General features: G+C 48.4%; 1 long non-coding RNA gene across 1 annotated transcript in view; it reads right to left on the bottom strand.

Annotated features, from left to right (window-relative positions):
- Positions 1–6810: 6810 nt before the first annotated feature.
- Positions 6811–19186, bottom strand: part of LOC140404409 (uncharacterized) — a 43510-nt gene continuing 31134 nt past the window's right edge. Inside the window, exon 4 of the long non-coding RNA XR_011938502.1 lies at positions 6811–7119. This is a non-coding gene — a long non-coding RNA (uncharacterized lncRNA). The remainder of the gene's footprint in view (positions 7120–19186) is intronic.

The raw sequence follows: 19186 nt of genomic DNA, 5'->3' as shown, positions 1-19186 counted from the left end.
CCCTGTGTCGAAACATGGCTTCTGCTGTGCCTTCCTATTGCAGGGTGACCAAGTGTCCTGCATTTTAAGGGATTGTCTCCTATTTTGAGTGCTTGCCCCACGTCCATTAAGAGACAAATTCTGCCCTAGGTGTCTAAGACAGCGGGAGGAATTCCAGGATGGCCGGGGGGCTCCATCCTGAACTCCAGAGGAAGGCCCAGGCTTTCTTCAGGTAAGTCCTGACGTTTTGCACATCACGTTGGTCCAGATGTGTTCGGGACTGGCCTGTTCTTCTGCTGATGTATCGGGCATGGGGGGGGGGGGGGGGGGGGGAGAGAGGAGGCATGGCGGGAGGCATCGGAAAACCCTGCTGCAAATTCACGCTGGTGTGAAATCGAATTTTGGGGCCTCGTTCCACCCCCCCACTCCTCTCCACCTGCGTGCTATTGACCTCTCTGGTTGGGTCATGGGAGCATTTCCGCCCGGCCTGTGGGGGCACTGTGGGTGTCTTGACTTTTGCCTCTATGTTTTCTATTTCTGAGCTTGTGCCCTGCTCTTTGCTGTGCACACGTTGGCAGCTGAGTTCCCTACATTTCAATTGTACTTCATTGTCGAGGAATACAGTGCTGGAAATCGCACTGGGACATCGAGAGGGTCCTGTATGAATGTCGTTTTTTGTTTCTTAGAAATTGAACATTGTACTAATATGGGGTGGAATTTAATGCCCTCCTGTGTGGGGAGTATGATGATGGAGAGGAGCATTTACATTATTGGCCAGAAGGGTGGTGACCCCACTGCATTCCCACCTCTACCCCGATTAAGTCTGTGACAGGAATTCTCGCCGAAGGGTCTCATCTGGCCACCGCTGAGATCCACCAGGCAAGGGGCAGGGATACCAAGCAGCATATAAAATTATGAAGGGAATAGATAGGATCGATGCGGGCAGGTTGTTTCCACTGGCGGGTGAAAGCAGAACTTGGGGGCATACCCTCAAAATAAGGGGAAGTAGATTTTGGACTGAGTTTAGGAGGAACTTCTTCACCAAAAGGGTTGTGAATCTATGGAATTCCTTGCCCAGTGAAGCAGTTGAGGCTCCTTCATTAAAATGTTTTTAAGATAAAGATAGATAGTTTTTTGAAGAATAAAGGGATTAAGGGTTATGGTGTTCGGGCCGGAAAGTGGAGCTGAGTCCACAAAAGATCAGCCATGATCTCATTGAATGGCGGAACAGGCTCGAGGGGCCAGATGGCCGACTCCTGCTCCTAGTTCTTATGTTCTTATGAAGCAAGTTCTGTTGGATTTGCTTGCAGGCCCCATTCAAAGATTTTGCTGTGTCTGTTTGGGAGAGGCAGTATTGGGAAGCGGGAGGCCTCTAAAAACCAACCCCTTCCCAAGCTACCAAACCCCCCCCCGCCCCAACCATCAAAGACTCCCCGCCCCGCCATCACTCACCTGCGACCTGGCCCCTTGTCGATCCTGGGCCTCAGGTGGGCGTCTCCCCAGTAGTGCTGCCTACCGATGAAGGACTGATGGCCTAGTGGTTGGCCGGCAGCTCTTGGCTGGCTGGACATCTGACCCCGGGGGGGCCTCGATCCTGGGGATGGCCAGCCACGTGCCTGATTGGCATTAAATACTGTGGGCCTTCCCAGAATGCAACACTGTGTCCTCGCCAGCTCTCCAAGCGAGACCTCTTGGCCTGCATTAAATTCTGTCGATGAAAACTCCAGACTGAAACGAGGACGGTGTATTTTAACCTCCCCAGGACAGGCAGACAGGTCTTAGGATTAGGAAATCTAACCAGGTGGGCGAGTACTTTTCCTTCTGGTCAGAAGTAAAACTCTAGTCAGTAATAATAATATTTATATGAGTCCGTGTGCCTCACATTTTAGCACCCGTTTGGATTTTAGAGTTGTCAGCTTGCCCACAACGAATAACACAGTTCGGACCAGTATTCTGAAAAATCTATTTTATTTATTTATTATTTCCCTATTATGCTGATTTTTATTGCTTTTGGGTGGTTTCCTAAACCTGAGGAGCTGCCAATTCCACAGCTACATGCTTTTCTTGCACTGCTTGTGGGCCATGAGGGGCAGGAATTCTTCCCCTCCACCCCAGGCGGACTTACCAAAGTTACCAACTTTTACAGATGCACCATAGAAAGCATCCTACCTGGCTGCATCACAGCCTGGTATGGCAACTGCTCGGCCCAGGACCGCAAGAAACTTCAGAGAGTCGTGAACACCGCCCAGTCCATCACACGAACCTGCCTCCCATCCATTGACTACATCTACACCTCCCGCTGCCTGGGGAAAGAGGGCAGCATAATCAAAGATCCCTCCCACCCGGCTTACTCACTCTTCCAACTTCTTCCATCGGGCAGGAGATACAGAAGTCTGAGAACACGCACGAACAGTCTCAAAAACAGCTTCCTCCTGCTGTTACCAGACTCCTAAATGACCCTCTTATGGACTGACCTCATTAACACTACACCCTGTATGCTTCATCCGATGCCAGAGTGCTTATGTAGTTACATTGTATATGTTGTGTTGCCCTATTATGTATTTTCTTTTATTCCCTTTTCTTCTCATGTACTTAATGATCTGTTGAGCTGCTCGCAGAAAAATACTTTTCACTGTACCTCGGTACACGTGACAATAAATAAATCCAATCCAATCCAGGCCTCCCTCTCCGTGGTCTCCAGACCCTTCCTCAGGATCTGACGCTGACCTGGCATTTGCCTGCTTCCCCTGCCTCACACCCTGCCATCTTTCCTTCCCTCATCTCTGGGTGCCTAGTCTTCTACTGCATTACCTTCCCACCAGCCCACCATGCATCACCACCCGCCACCCCCTACCCTCTCCCTCCCCCGCCAAACTACCAATTGATCGATCTATCTATCTACCTATCTATCTATATACCTGTACATCCATCTACCTATCATGATACGTGTATCTATCTATCTTTCTATATATCTATCTATCTATCTACCTATCTATCTATATCTGTACCAGCAGCCTAACTCAGACCAGATGCTGGCGACAAGTCAAGAATGAGAATTACTGATTCCTACATGCCCATCTCCCACATCATTCCCCCTCCCCCAAAGATCAGTCCGTAAGATAGTCTTCCAGTCAGCAGATCTTTCTGTTCCAGTCCAAGACTGGTACTGAAAGATGAAGAGGTATAGGTAGCTTGGTAATTAGCCCACGAAGAACCAGAGACGTCTCTCTCCATTAGAGGGAGACAAGTTGCTGTATAGCTTGAGGGGGCACCACGTCAAGCCTAGGGAAGGCAAGCCTCCATGGCCTAGCACAGCTGGGATGGGGACTGAACCCATGCTGTTAGTCTCCATTCTGCATCACACTCTAACCGTCTAGACAGCTGAGCTAACCAACCCACACAAAGCGAGATGCAATCCTTGTATTTAAGTCCATCCAGCTGCATGAAATGTCTCAAAACGTCGATCAGTACGAACTTCTCCCAAAGAAATGGCTTCTCCCCACACTGTTTTGTTACAGTTCGTTATCACGTCCAGTTGAGTCTGAAGATCATAGCTGCCCTCCCCCTTCGTATTTTTAGGATATATGTTTAAATGCTGCTCATTAGTCCTAATTGGTGACTTCCACTTGGAGCAAATTATCTTGAACTGTGATGAGGAACTCAGAAGGGGGGAGAGCCAGATGGATCAGATGGCTATACAGCCGACTGTGCCAGCAGCCATGTTCTGTGTTCATCGACTTAATGAGGCCGCGCTGGATCCAATTCATAAAGTAAAAGAGAGAGAAAGAAACGCTCAGCAAGTCGGTCAACATCCAACCAATCCATGAGCTTGATGATTCTGTGGTGACTCCTCACCGCATTGCTCCAAAATGATCTCCGATAAAACCACGACAAATAATACCCTGCAAAGTTGCAGATCTACTCTGGGAGCAGCTAACATTAACCCCCAGGTGCCAATTCCTCAATCGGGATTTCCAGATGTTTGCTGGGAGTGTTGGTCTATAGACACAAATAGACACCTTTTGTGTCTATTGACTGAAATCACTGGAGGATCAGGAGGTTTGGGGGGCGGTTAATTCATTTGCCAATCCCGGTGACACTGGGAACACTGGTTTGATGAATTAGCCCCTCATTATTTTTATATAGTAATCTTTATTAGTGTCACAAGCAGGCTTACATTAACACTGCAGTGAAGTTACTGTGCAAAGCCTCTAGTCGCCACATTCCGGTGCCTGTTCGGGTACACAGAGGGAGAATTCAGAATGTCCAATTCACCCAACAAGCAAGTCTTTCGGGACTTGTGGGAGGAAACCGGAGCGCCCGGAGGAAACCCACGCAGACACGGGGAGAACATGCAGTCTCCACACAGACAGAGACCCAAGTGGGAATCGAACCGTGGCGCTGTGAAGCAATAGAACTAACCACTGTGCTACCGTGCCGCCCAAGGACCATGAATAAATTAATGACGATTTTGTTTTTTTTTACCACAAATCAATGTGACTATCAAATAAAATACCGAAACATTAATTTTCAGTGGGTAAATAAAGTAGGAAGGAATTTAAGCAAAAAGTTAGGAGGGCTAACAGGGGTTATGAAAAGTCCTTGGAAAATAAGATTTTGGAGAATCCCAAGGCATTTTACACATATATAAAAAGCAAGAGGGTAGCCAGCGAAAGGGTTGGCCCACTTTAGGACAGGGGAGGGAATCTATCTGTGGAGCCAGAGGAAATGGGTTAAGGTACTAAATGAGCACTTTGCATCAGTATTCACCAAAGAGAAAGACATGGTGGATGATGAGTCTAGGGAAGGGGGTGCAGATATTCTGGGTCACATTGTTATCAAAAAGGTGTTGGGCATCTTAAAAAGTAGTTAAGGTAGATAAGTCCCCAGAGCATGATGTGATCTACCTCAGACTACTGAGGGAGGCAAGCGAGGAAATTGTTGGGGCCTTGACAGAAATCTTTGTATCCTCATTGGCTACAGGTGAGGTCCCAGAGGACTGGAGAATAGCCAATGTTGTTCCTTTGTTTAAGAAGGGTAGCAGGAAATTTTAGGCTGGTGAGCCTTACGTCAATGATAGGGAAATTATTGAAGAAGATTCTTAGGGGCAGGATTTATTCACATTTGGAAGCAAATGGACTTATTAGCGAAAGGCAGCATGCTTTTGTGAAGGGGAGGTTGTGTCTCACTAACTTGATTGAGTTTTTTGAGGAAGTGATGCAGTTGATTGATGCAGGAAAGGCAGTGGATGTTGTCTACATGGGCTTCAGTAAGGCCTTTGGCATGATCCCTCATGGCAGGTTGGTAGAAAATGTGAAGTCACACGGGATCAGAGGTGAGCTGGCAAGATGGATACAAACTGGCTCTGTCATATGAGACACAGAGTCATGGTGGGTGTTTTTCTGAATGGAATGCTGTAGTGGTGTTCCGCAGGGATCTGTGCTGGGACCTTTGTTGATTGTAATATATATATAAATGATTTGAAGGAAAATGTAGCTATTCTGCTCAGTAAATTTGCGGATGATGCAAAGGTTTGTGGAGTTGCGGATAGCGAAGGTTTTTTTTGGAGGATACATCAGGAGAGAGATCGGTTGGAGACTTGGGCGGAGAGATGGCAGATCGAGTTTAATCCGGACAAATGTGAGGTAATGCATTTTGGAAGGTCTAATACCGGAAAGAAATATACAGTAAATGGCAGAACTCTTAGGAGTATTGACAGTCAGAGAGATCTAGGTGTACAGGTCCACAGGTCACTGAAAAGGGCAAAGCAGATGGTTAAGGTAGTTAAGAAGGCATATGGCATGCTTCATCTGTCGGGGCATTGAGTATAAAAATTGAGCAGTCATGCTACACCTGTACAGAGCCTTAGGCCACATTTGGAATTTTGGCATTCAATTCTGGTCGGCACATTACCAGAAGGATGTGGATGCTTTGGAGAGGGTACTGAAAAGGTTTACCAGGATGTTGCCTGGTCTGGAGGGTATTAGCTATGAGGAGAGGTTGGATAAACTCGGATTGTTTTCACGGAGGTTGAGGGGTGACCTGATAAAAGTGCAAAATTATGAGTGGCATGGACAGAGTGGGTAGATAGTGAGACACTTTTTCCCAGGGTGGAAAAGTCAATTACTAGGGAATGTAGGTGCGAGGAGGAACGTTTAGAGCTGATGTGCAAGGCAACATTTTTACACAGAGGATTGTGAGTACCTGGCGGGGAAGGTGGTGGAAGCAGATGCGATAGCAACGTTGCAGAGGCATCTTGACGAACACATGAATAGGATGGAAATAGAGGGATACGGACCCGGAAGTGCAGAAGGTTTTAGTTTAGACAGGAATCATGATTGGCCCAGGCTTGGAAGGCCTGGCTGTAAAGAATGAAAATTAAACTTAAAGCTATATCTTGTTCCTAACACCCACAAATATAAATGCAACGTACTTAAATCTATCTTGAGTTCCTAACGATTGTTTTAACTGATTGTCTTCATTGTGATATTGCAGGCGCTCCATAAGTGCAGCTATCCCCACTGCAGTAACATCGCTGTCCGTTTAGCACTTACAGCAGAATGGTTTTTGGCAGCAACCAACTTTTGTTGTAATTGCAAATAACTCCAAGGCTTTCACACAATGACTAAGACATCAATTAAAGCTATTATTAATGGGCGGCCTGAACACCATAAGCCAACCTTTTTTTGACATTTTAATTTAATACCTTCCATCAAACAAATGGCTAGCAACAAAAATGCCATATGTACATGTTGGACGTGTAACTGTGGTAATTTATAAATCTAATAGGCAACATTGTCATGGATGGTGATATAGTCAGAGGGTTCAGGATGAATTTTTAAGCAACACATTTGTTTTATTCTTCAGCTACAACATGTAGGGACAAGAGTTGGCAATTCAGCCCCATGAGCCTCTTCCGACATTCATCCTCCGAGGCACACACCACCCTGACTTGGAAATAAATCGGCCGTTCCGTCACTGTCGCTGGGTCAAAATCCTGGAGCTCCCTTCCTGGCAGCGCTGTCGGTGTCCCTACACCTCAGGGACTGCAGCGGTTCAAGGGGAAGGCTCATCACCACCTTCTCAAGGGGCAATTAGGGATGGGCAATAAATGCCAGTCTAGGCATCGATGGCCATCTCCTGTGAAAGACACATTTTTAAAAATTAGGTCAAGACTGATCTGCCCTTCAGCTCATTTATCCACCTTTGTTCCATATTCTTAACACTGGAAAGGAATGGTACCAAACGTGACACAAATGGATATTGTAGTGCGTCCAGTAATTTGTAAATTCATCAAAAGAAAGAACGTGCATTTATAAAGCGCCTGATCTCAGGATGGTCCAAAGTGCTTTCTGGTCAATAAAGTGCTTTTGGAGTCCAGTCATGATTTGAATGGGTCTCATGTGAGAGAACCTTTAAGAACAGGGTGTTTATTAAATAGCTGTAGTGGATGTACCTTTAAGAAATGGGTGTTTATCGAATAGCTGCAGTGATGTCAGAGAGTGGGTGGAGCTGGGCTGTCTGTCTTTCACTCTCGTTTTTGAGCAGGCAGCTACAGGGCGTGTTTAGTTTCGTTTTGAGATCTGGATAGCTGCAGGAAAAGCAAGAGCTGTATAAGGATCTCTCTGCAAACTAAAGACTGTCTCCAGATCATTTGGATGATTTCAAAGTGATAACTGCTCTCAGTAGAGAATTTAAACCTGATCTCTGTGTTAAAAAGGGTCTTTCGTCTTATGGATGTTCCAAGGAAAGATTAAGGATTACTTATAGAATATTGCATCTGTGGGGATGATTGGTGTTGATAGTTGTTAAGATGTTTACTGTGGGTTTATAAAGTGTTAACTGGTTTCATAAATAAACATTGTTTTAATTTAAAAGTACTTTAGTCCTCTGTTGCATCACACCTGTAAAGTAGGACTGTGTGCTCCCCATAACCAAAATCTATTAAAAGTTGTGGGTCAGGTAAACTCCATGATACACTTTGGGGTTCTCTAAACCCTGGGCCACAACATGGGCCAAATACAGTGGACAATTGGCGCACAGTGGTAATAACTGAAGTTTGAGCAGTGGCTTCAACACCAGGGAAAAGGGCCTGTGGTGTTCTTGTGTAGTTTATTTTAGGATGGTTGGCGCAGTGTTCACAAAGGCCACAAAATAGCTTTAACTTAAACAAAGCTATGATTTTATTTACACTATTTATTTACTAGTACGTGGATTCGACACGTCCTCCTTAAGAATACACAATTGATCAATAACATTTAACTACACTTATCTACTGCTAATCTCACAACTGGTTTAAACTATGATCTAACCTCACTTGCACTATCTGCTCTTATGACCTTCACCAGCTAACTCCAGCATATACTCCTCCCCAAAGGTCTAGCATTACTGCCTTATATAGTTGTAACTGTAGCTCCCTCTAGTGGCTACTCTCGACACTACATTAACTCTTGCAATGCTAATAGTTATGATAATACCACATGGCCAAGCTTTATTTTTTGTAAAATACTGTGGCAGCCTTCACATCTCACACAAAAGATAGCAACTGCAAACAGTGCAGCGCTCCCTCAAGTACAGCACTGGAGCGCCAGTCTACGCTTTGTGCTCTAGCCCCGGGAGTGAGATAGCAATGCACAAACTCCTGCCGCGGAGGCAGCAGTGGTACCAATGGGCCATGGATGGTACTGAGCCAGGCCGATACATCACAGAGAACAGTCACAGCAAATTATTATATATTCATGAAACGGAAGATGAAATGCGATGCTCCTCGGGATTTCTGATTTTTTTTCGTTAAGGATCGTAAGAAATCAGGGCAGGAGAGGCCATACAGCCAATTGGACTTGCATGCCATTCGCTAAGATCGTGGGTGATCTGATTCGCCTCAATGCCTGATTGCCATAACCTTTGACTCAACCAGAAATCTGTGCAACTCAGCCTTGAATATATTCTTTATACTGATTTTTGTCAACAGGAGAAAAAGCTTTGATGCTGTGAGAGAGTAATTTGGCGGTCAGTTTTTATCCTTTGAGCTAGCGATAATAAGTCTTGGATTTACTTATACACTGCATGTTCTTTTGAGGTATGAAGCTCTATCAGGCCCCATTTGGAGTATTGTGAGCAGTTTTGGGCCCCGTATCGAAGGAAGCAGGTGCTCGCCTTGGAAAGGGTCCAGAGGAGGTTCACAAGAATGATTCCTGGAATGAAGAGCTTGTCATATGAGGAGCGGTTGAGGACTCTGGGTCTGTACTCATACGAACTAGGAGCAGGAGTCGGCCATCTGGCCCCTCGAGCCTGCTCCACCATTCAATGAGATCATGGCTGATCTTTTGTGGACTCAGCTCCACTTTCCGGCCCGAACACCATAACCCTTAATCCCTTTATTCTTCAAAAAACTATCTACCTTTATCTGAAAATAAAGCTCGATGGAGTTTAGAAGGATGAGGGGGGATCTCATTGAAATCTACAGAATACCGAGAGGCTTAGATAGAGTAGACGTGGAGAGATGTTTCCACGAGTAGGAAAAACTAGAACCCGAGGGCACAGCCTCAAGGACAGTCCTTTAAAACGGAGATGAGGAAGAATTTCTTCAGCCAGAGGGTGGTGAATCTGTGGAACTCTTTGCTGCAGAAGGCTGTGGAGGCCAAATCACTGAGTTTCTTTAAGACAGAGATAGGTTATTGATTATTAAGAGGATCAAGGGTTATGGGGAGAAGGCATGAGAATGGGGGATGAGAAAAATATCAGCCATGATTGAATGGGTCGAATGGCCCAATTCTGCTCCTCTGCCTTATGTCTTATGATCGAAAAGCACGCTGAAAGGTGGGATTTGGTGGTGTTGTGGTAATATCACTAGGCTAGTAGCATAGGAGGCCCGCGCTAATGTTCTGGGGCATGAGTTCAAATCCCACATGGCAGCTGGTGGTGAAGTTAATCTCAATAATTGTCACCATGACCTGATCATTGATTCTTGTAAAAAAAAAACCTACAGGCCCAAATATTTCACTGAAGGAAATCTGCCATCCTTACCTGGCCTAGCCCACAAGCGACTCCAGACCAACGTGATAGTGCCTCTACTCTACTCAGTTAAAGGGTAGTTAGGGATGGGCGTCAAATGTCTGGCCTTGCCACCAAGGCCCTCATGCCATTAATGCCGTCAGCAGGAACCTTCTTTTCATACCTATGCCAGGTTTTGATTATGTCATTGTGAAGTTTTAACCAATGGCTTTGGCTCGGGAGTTACTGTGGAGATGGGTGGGAGCAGGAGCTGTAGGCCGAAGACGCCTAGATCGTTAAGGTTTTTCCTTTATCCTTGCGGGACTGGAGCACGTTTACTAGATTAATACCTGGAATGGACAGGTTATCTTATGAGGAAAGGTTGGACAGGTGAGACATGCCTCCGCTGGAGTTTACAAGAGCAAGAGGCGACTGGATTGAAACGCGTAAGAACCAGAGGGGTCTTGACAGCGTGGACGTGGAGAGGATGTTTCCTCATGTGTGAAAACCTAGAACGAGGGGGTCACTGCTTACAAATATGGGGTCGTCCATTTAAGACAGAGATAAGGCGAAAGAAAAGTTCTCTCAGAAGCTGTGAGGCTTTGAAACTTTCTTCCTCAGAATGAGGCTGAGGCAGATTCTTTGAATGTCGTTTAAGGCAGAAGTAGATAAGATTCTTGAGAAGAAAAGGGGCGAAAGGTTATCGGGAGTAGAGAGGAACGTGATCAGATCAGATCAGCCATGATCTTATTGATTGGCAAAGCAGGCTCGAGGGGCCGAGTGGTCTACCTCCTGCTCCTAATTTGTATGTTCATGTGAGGTGGACTATCCATCACAATTATATTAGCGGCTCCACCAACAATCAGGTCATACCAAACAGATCAAGCAAATAACATGCGTACACGGTTCTGGTAGGTTTGTGTAAATAATAGATTCGAGTGTTAACATGTTTGGTTTTCTTTAACAACTTTTTCCCTCTCGCCTTGTCTGGTTTAGCTCACTGGGCTAAATCGCTGGCTTTTAAAGCAGACCCAGGCAGGCCAGCAGCACGGTTCAATTCCCGTATCAGCCCCCACCCCCGAACAGGCACCGGAATGTGGCGACTAGGGGCTTTTCACAGTAACTTCATTTGAAGCCTATTCGTGACAATAAGAGATTTTCATTTTCATTTTCTTCCTACTTCATTTCAGGCAAGGCAACACCATCTTTGTCCCAGGAATGCCCTATGAATTACAACATGGACACATTATTTGGTTAAAAACAAGTGAACATATTTCGAAGGAGATATTTTTTAAACTGCTGTACAAGTGAATGAAATGAAAATCGCTTATTGTCACAAGTAGGCTTCAAATGAAGTGACTGTGAAAAGCCCCTAGTCGCCACATTCCGGCGCCTGTTCGGGGAGGCTGGTACGGGAATTGAACCGTGCTGCTCGCCTGCCTTGGTCTGCTTTAAAAGCCAGCGATTTAGCCCAGTGTGCTAAACCAGCCCGTGGTACCCTTTTAAGGGGGGGGGGCGAGCTCCACAGACCATGTGACCAGCTCGGGACCAATCGCACAGGAGCACGTGAACTCCAGCCAATGGGGAGTTTGCGCGGAGCCCTGGGAGCAGGACCCTGGGTCGTGTGGACCAGCGAGCTAAAGAGTAAATACCTGTTGTACAGGGTGCGATGTACCGGATGCGTCCTGCCGGATTCGGGGTGGGACACGGCTGGTAGATCCCAGGAGAGGCCTCCCCAGGGATTCCCGATGGCCGTTAGGCCTCGCGAAATCTAACCAAATCTCGTGAGACGTTGCGACCTGGGGCCCGCCCATTTTCTCGCATGGATAAGTGAGTGTAAGAACCCACTTAACCGCGTTGATGCCGGATCGATCGACCACCTGGCATCGATCGGCCTGGCCAGCCGGGCAGCGCTCAGTGCTGGTCCCCACAAATGGTGGTCAGCCTCCGGGCAAGATGGACTGCTGGCGCCAGCTGGACAACCTGGCACTGCCAGCCTGGCACCCTCGCAGTGCCGCTACCATGGTGCCAAGCTGGCATTGTGCCCAGTTGCAGATCGGGGGGGGGGGTGCCCTGTCGGAATGGGGTGGGGTGCGGGTTGTCTCATGTACCTCCAAACTGGTGAGTTAGGGTGTCGGGGGGGTCGAGAGATCAGGGGCGCGATTCTCCGACTCCCGCCGGGTCGGAGAATCGCCGGGGGCTGGCGTGAATCCCGCCCCCGCCGGTACCGGAGATTCGGCATGGGCGGGAATCGCACTGCGCCGGTTGGCGGCCGCCCCCCGCCGATTCTCTGGCCCGGATGGGCCGAAGTCCCGCTGCTAGAATGCCTGGCCCGCCGGCATGGATTAAACCACCTTTCTTACCGGCGGGACAAGGTGGCGCGGGCAGGCTCCGGGGTCCTGGGGGGGGGGGGCGCGGGGCGATCTGGCCCCGGGGGGTTGCCCCCACGGTGGCCTGGCCCGTGATCGGGGCCCACTGATCCGCGGGTGGGCCTGTGCCCTGGGGGCACTCTTTTCCTTCCGCCTTCACCACGGTCTCCACCATGGCGGAGGCGGAAGAGACCCCCTCCACTGCGCATGTGCGGGGATGCCGTGAGCGGCCGCTAACGCTCCCGCTAACGCAATGTCATTTCCGTGCCAGCTGGCGGGGCACCAAAGGCCTTTCCTGCCAGCTGGCGGGGCGTAAATCAGTCCGGCGCTGGCTGGACCAGCAAAAATCGGGTGGACATTCGGCCCATTGCGGGCCGGAGAATCACTGAGGGGCCCGCTACCAGCGGCCGCCTACCAGCGCGGCGCGATTCCCGCCCCTGCCAAATCTCCGGCGCTGGAGAATTCGACAGCCGGCGGGTGCGGGATTCACGCCGGCGGGGGGGTTGGAGAATCCCGCCCCAGGTGTCCGTTGCGGCTCAGCCTTCCTGTGTCTGGTCCAAACGGTTGTGGGTTCAGCTCCCACTCGGAAGATCTGAATTCAAAAACCAAGGCTGTGACTACAGCACAGTACTGAGAGAGTGCTGCGCAGGTGGAGATACCCTCTTCTTTTTGGACCAAACATCTAAGCAGGTCTTTTAGGGTGAGCATAAATGATGCCTTCCTGAAGGAGAGCAGAGGGGGTTCTTCCCTGGTGCCTTTGCCATTCTTCATCCCTTGTATGGGTGACACGATAGCACAGTGGTTAGCACTGTTGCTTCACAGCGCCAGGGTCCCAGGTTCGATTCCCAGCTTGGGTCACTGTCTGTGCGGAGTCTGCACGTTCTCCCCGTGGCTGCGTGGGTTTCCTCCGGGCGCTCCGGTTTCCTCCCACAAGTCCCGAGAGACGTGCTTGTTAGGTGATTTGGACATCACCTTCCGAACAGGCGGCGGAATGTGGCGACGAGGGGCCTTTCACAGTAACTTCATTGAAATTAAAGGAAATGAAAATCACTTATTGTCACAAGTAGGCTTCAAATGAAGTTACTGTGAAAAGCCCCTAGTCGCCACATTCCGGCACCTGTTCGGGGAGGTTGTTACGGGAATTGAACCGTGCTGCTGGCCTGCCTTGGTCTGCTTTCAAAGCCAGCCACGTAGTCCGGTGCTAAACAACCTCAGTTGTTTGCGTCATCACAGTGCCATTGCAGTGTCATTAAAAAGATGGCCTGGCCACGATAAGATTGCTGTTTGTGGGAGCTTGCTGTGCGTAAATTGACGGCTGTGTTTCGTCACATTACAACAGTGAGCGTGCATTAAAAAATATTTAATTGGCAGGGACAAGCCCTTTGGGGAAACGAAACAGTCACTACAAGAAAGCAAGCCTCTCTTTTCTCGCTTCCTCACACAGAGAGTAAGTTCTGAAGCAGGCCAGCGACATCATGTCAGAATGAGATTTAAACAACCGTGGCAGGGTGCATTAAAAGCTCTCAGTCTCACCACTTTATGCGCTGACACGTTTGCCATTAGCCAAGCAGCTGTGCAAGATGCTGCCACACGCAACATTTACAAATGTGCTCTTTCTCCAGCATCAGCACAAAGTATTGTGTCAATAGGAAATCTAAAATATGGTTATCTGTGTTCACAATGGGAAGAAACGGACTCATTTTGTTCAGTGATCTGTTCGCAAGCCCCCGGGGGCTCCATAAAGCCTGATTTCCCTGAGGGACACTTGGGCTCTCATCTCGTCATCCGTGCCAGACTTCAAAGAGCTGCTTGTCTCGTGGCTTCAAAGGTGGCTGAGGAACGCACACTCCGCTGATTAAATGACGATGCGAGTTGAATCTTGGTGCCAGGGATGAATGTTGAACAACTGGTCTCGTCGCTGCACTATAAGCTTCGTGCTCCTCCGCTTCTGTAAGACGATGTCACCTTTGATAAGTATTTGCTGGGTCTGCAAGGCGATGGGGCAGGTTTTTAATGAGTGAGGGAATCAAGGGTTATGGGGATAAGGCGGGAAAGTGGAGTTGAGGATTATCACATCAGGTCGGTCATGATCTCATTGAAGGCAAAGCAGACTCGATGGGCCGAATGGCCTACTTCTGCTCCGACGTCTTATGGGATGCATGTGACAGGAATGGAATATTCTTCAGCCTTATGCCGCAACATGTGAATAAATGTCTTTAGTGCAGTCATTGTACATCTCCAGGGAAAAAAAGCCCCACTCCATGAAGTGGACTTTGCGACTGGAATATGGGGAGGCAGAGTGGCACAGTGGTTAGCACTGCTGCCTCACAGCGCCGGGGATCCGGGTTCAATTCCGGCCTCGGGTGACTGTCTGTGTCGAGTTTGCACTCACTCATTTTTCATTCTCCCCCGTGCCTGCGTGGAATTCCTCCGGGTGCTCCGGTTTCCCCCCACAGTCCAAAGATGAGCAGGTCAGGCAGATTGGCCATGCTAAATTGCCTCTTAGTGTCCAAAAGGATAGGTGGGGTTACGGGGAGAGGGTGGGGGCGTGGGCCGAGGCAGCGTGCTCTTTCAGAGAGCCGGTGCAGACTCGATGGGCCTAATGGTTTCCTTCTGCACTGTAGGGGATTCTATGTTTCCAAGAGCTACTTCGTAAACAGACTCCCAGGCACGAATGTAGGTACCAAAACAAAAGAAAAATGGCTGTGAGGGGGGGGGGGGTGCAGATTTATCGCAAGTTGCAGCAGTTTGAATTGCGCTACCGAAACAGCTTCACGTTGGTGAAGCAGAAAATCCAAATCAGTAGACATCATTTCGGGTAGGCTTGCCGTTATCAGCAGCTGACATACCATGATGAGCTGACAGCTTCAATCTGTTTGCATCACATGTATCTCTGATTCAGGTGGCTGGGTTCTCAAACAGTGCACAATGTTTGGAATACGTTCACTGCAGTGCAGAAGGCACCCTTAGACTTCAGGATCCCACGGCACAAGCTGAAGATATGCAGGAGCTCATTTCGGCGTCTTTCAAGAACTTTGCCCTCAAAGGCTATGGCATCAGCATGCTCTTAACGGGGCGGTTTCTGTGTTGCCTGGAGGGCTCATTGTGCTTTGGCACAGCCAGCATTCAGGGATGTGCCTGCAGAGTTTGAAATCCAGCTGCGAGACTGAGACTGAGCTGCACATTCGCAAAGACCTGTGCCCTCCCGCGCAGGGTGTAATGTCACAAACATTCATGCCCAGACAACCAGCCATCATATTTACTCCTTCTTTCAAGTGTCAGCTGTGGCTCAGTGGTACTACTCTTGCATCTGTGTTCGGATATGGTAGGTTCAAGACCTACTCCAGGGCCTTGCTTGGCATGTTTCAAAGTTGACACTCGAGCGCAATTATTTCATGTGATATGTTAAATCAAGGTGCTGTCTAGCTCTTTATAAATAGGTGTACAAGAGCCCTTAGCTCAATTATGAGGAAGAGCAAAGGAGTTCTCCCAGTGTTTCCTCTGGGGAATGTAGGGGTGACACCAGTTTGCAAGTGTGCAGGAACTTTACAGAAACAGTGTTTTGTGCAATGCTTTAAAACGTCTGCCCCACGCTTCCAGCTCAGTTTCCGATCGCTTCTGTGGTGTCTGCTTACTTTGCTCTGAGTCAGCACCCAGACTTAATCAATCAAACATAATTATGGTGATCTTTGTGAGGGGTTTCCAGGATGAAAGGCGTGGTGATCACAAAGATACACGAGCTGGAAGTGTGGGGCAGACGTTTTAAAGCATTGTACAAAACACTGATTCTGTAAAGTTGCTACACACTTGCAAACTAGTGTTACCTCTAAATTCCACAGAGGAAAAACTGGGAGAACTCCTTTGCCCTTCCTCATAATTATGCCAAGGGATCTTTTCTTTTGAAGAACTAAACTAATTTTATTAGAACTATTAAACTTGAGTTTGACACTTATTTTAAATACCAAACATACATGTAACAATTAAACTACACTCACTAACACTATTTCTATCTACTATTTATAACTATTATATCTTAACTAATTCCAGTCTAAACTCCTCCCTTTAGCTTAAGAGGCAGTGCAATTTATAGTAGTCCCTTAGCTCCCTCTAGTGGCTCGGCTTAACATAGAATTTGCAGAGCAGAAGGAGGCCATTCGGCCCATCGAGTCTGCACCGGCTCTTGGAAAGAGCACCCTACCCAAGGTCAACACCTCCACCCTATCCCCATAACCCAGTAACCCCACCCAACACTAAGGGCAATTTTGGACACTAAGGGCAATTTATCATGGCCAATCCACCTAACCTGCACATCTTTGGACTGTGGGAGGAAACCGGAGCACCCGGAGGAAACCCACGCACACACAGGGAGGATGTGCAGACTCTGCACAGACAGTGACCCAAGCCGGAATCGAACCTGGGACCCTGGAGCTGTGAAGCAACTGTGCTATCCACAATGCTACCGTGCTGCCCTACACAAGTTGTAAAATTTGTGTACAGAATTTAGGCTGACACCGCCAATACTGAGAGAGCTCTACACTGCCGGAGATGCTGTGAGGCAATATCTATACCCATGTGGACATAAAAGATCCCATGGCACAGAGGAAGAGCAGGGTGGTTATCCTTGGTGTACTGGGCAATAATTATCTCGCAACCAGCCACAAACATCTACTCCCTCTGCCACCGATGCACAGTTAGCACAGGGCTAAATCGCTGGCTTTGAAAGCAGACCAAGGCAGGCCAGCAGCACGGTTCAATTCCCGTAACAGCCTCCCCGAACAGGCGCCGGAATGTGGCGACTAGGGGCTTTTCACAGTAACTTCCACTATCTACAAGACACAAGTCAGGAGTGTGATGGCTTCGAACAGGTCTTGGAACAGGCTGATGAATGGCCCCCATGCTTCGTGGAAACCATCATCTGACCCACGGATGGTGTATTTGATCTTCCCCAGATAAAGCCAACAATGAGTAAAACGGGGGCAGGCGGGGGGAAGACGCATGGGAGCCACAATGAGCCACATGGGGGGGGGGCAGGGGCAACAGGAGGGAGAGACCCAAGGAAACGCCAAAGGCGAACCCAGGGAGAGACCTACACAGGGACCAGAGGGCCCGTCACAAAGTTATAAGTGTAAAACAAATGCCAAAGCACACCATCTATGGTGAAGGGAAGGCCCTAGGATAGGACCCGGAGACAGTAGCAAGGGGGAGGAGTAAGTGTGGTGGGGGAGGGAAAGAAAGGAGGGACGGAGACGCGGGTGCTGAAAAGGAACGTGTAAATTGTAAATAATAACCATCTCTTGTACAGTGTTAGGATGCAAACTTTAATAAAAATATTTATTTAAATAAAAGTAGTGTAATGGAATACTTCTCACTTGCCTGGATGAGTGCAGCTCCAACAACACTGAAGAAGCTCTTTTCACAGTAACTTCATTGAAGCCTACTTGTGACAATAAGCGATTTTCATTTCAATAAAGTTACTGTGGAAATCCCCTCGTCGCCACACTCCGGCGCCTGTTCGGGTGCACAGAGGGAGAATTCAGAATGTCCAATTCACCTAACAAGCACGTCTTTGGGGACTTGTAGGAGGAAACCGGAGCCCCCAAAGAAACCCACGCAGACACGGGGAGAACGTACAGACTCCTCGTAGACAGTGACCCAAGCCGGGAATCGAACCTGAGACCCTGGCGCTGTGAAGCAACCGTGCTAACCACTGTGCTACCGTGCCGCCCCATATATCGGCCGTTCCATTACTGCCGCTGGGTCAAAACCCTGGAACTCCCTCCCTAACAGCACTGTGGGTGCACATACACCACATGGACTGCAGCGGTTCAGGAAGGCTGCTCACCGCCGCCTTCTCAAGGGGCAATTAGGGACAGGCAACAAATGCAGGCCTGGCCAGCGACACCCACATCCTACGAAAGAAAGATCTACCTGAAAAAAATGCCTTGTTAAATCTTGCTGGAAGCCTGGCTTTGACTCAGCGAAAACAAAACCTGACCAAAATAACTATTATCTAACTTTCTAAGAATAAGTCGAAACAACATTCCATAGAATTGTGAACACCTTCATCATAATAGGGTTGCTCTTTCACCAAAATTGAGAAATCAATAAAGGCTGATCTGTAATGATTCACAGATACACCTTGCATGTAACAATGAGTTATACAACCCCAAAGAATTACTTCAAGTATGTGAGCATACTTCGAATGATTTTAGATTGTTTTGAACCTAATGAGTCCCACACACACTCAGGGACTAAGATAACCGAACTTTAATGGTTAATTGAAATCCTTTTCTTTTTTAAAATATTGGGGTAAACTTTCTGGCCCCGCCCACCTTGGGAATCGTCAGGGGCGGGGCCAGACAATTTGGTGGACCATTGACAGGTCCGTTGACCTCGGGAGGGAATTTCCAGTCTTGGGGCGGCCGTGACCAGAACATCTCGCCCAATAAAGGGCGCAATCGAGCCATAGGGGGACTATGTCCCACAGTGAGCACGTTTAGCCACGTGTTTCCCGGGGCTCACAGCGCCAGGAAACACGCTATCTAACTCGACTCTGGTTAGAGGCCGTGGGCCACATTTTGTCCCGTTTCCTGCACTGAGGATCCCCCCTTACTGAAACTCCGGGGTGCAGGGAGAGATCAGGACCTTTATTTTGAATGGCGTCCCGATCTCTCGATTCACAGACGCAACCCCGAACCCCCCCAAAGCTCCAGCTCACCAAAAGGTCCTAGCCGCCCCCCACCCCTGCAATCCACCTCACGTGCACAGGGCACCCGATCACCGCTTGGCACCTTGACAGTATCAGGCTGGCACCAAGGTGGCAGTGGCAAGGTGCAAGTCTGGCA

The sequence above is a fragment of the Scyliorhinus torazame genome, chromosome 30 (genome assembly GCF_047496885.1).
Source record: "Scyliorhinus torazame isolate Kashiwa2021f chromosome 30, sScyTor2.1, whole genome shotgun sequence".
Lineage (NCBI taxonomy): Eukaryota > Metazoa > Chordata > Chondrichthyes > Carcharhiniformes > Scyliorhinidae > Scyliorhinus > Scyliorhinus torazame.
This window is presented reverse-complemented; position numbering and strand designations above follow the sequence as displayed.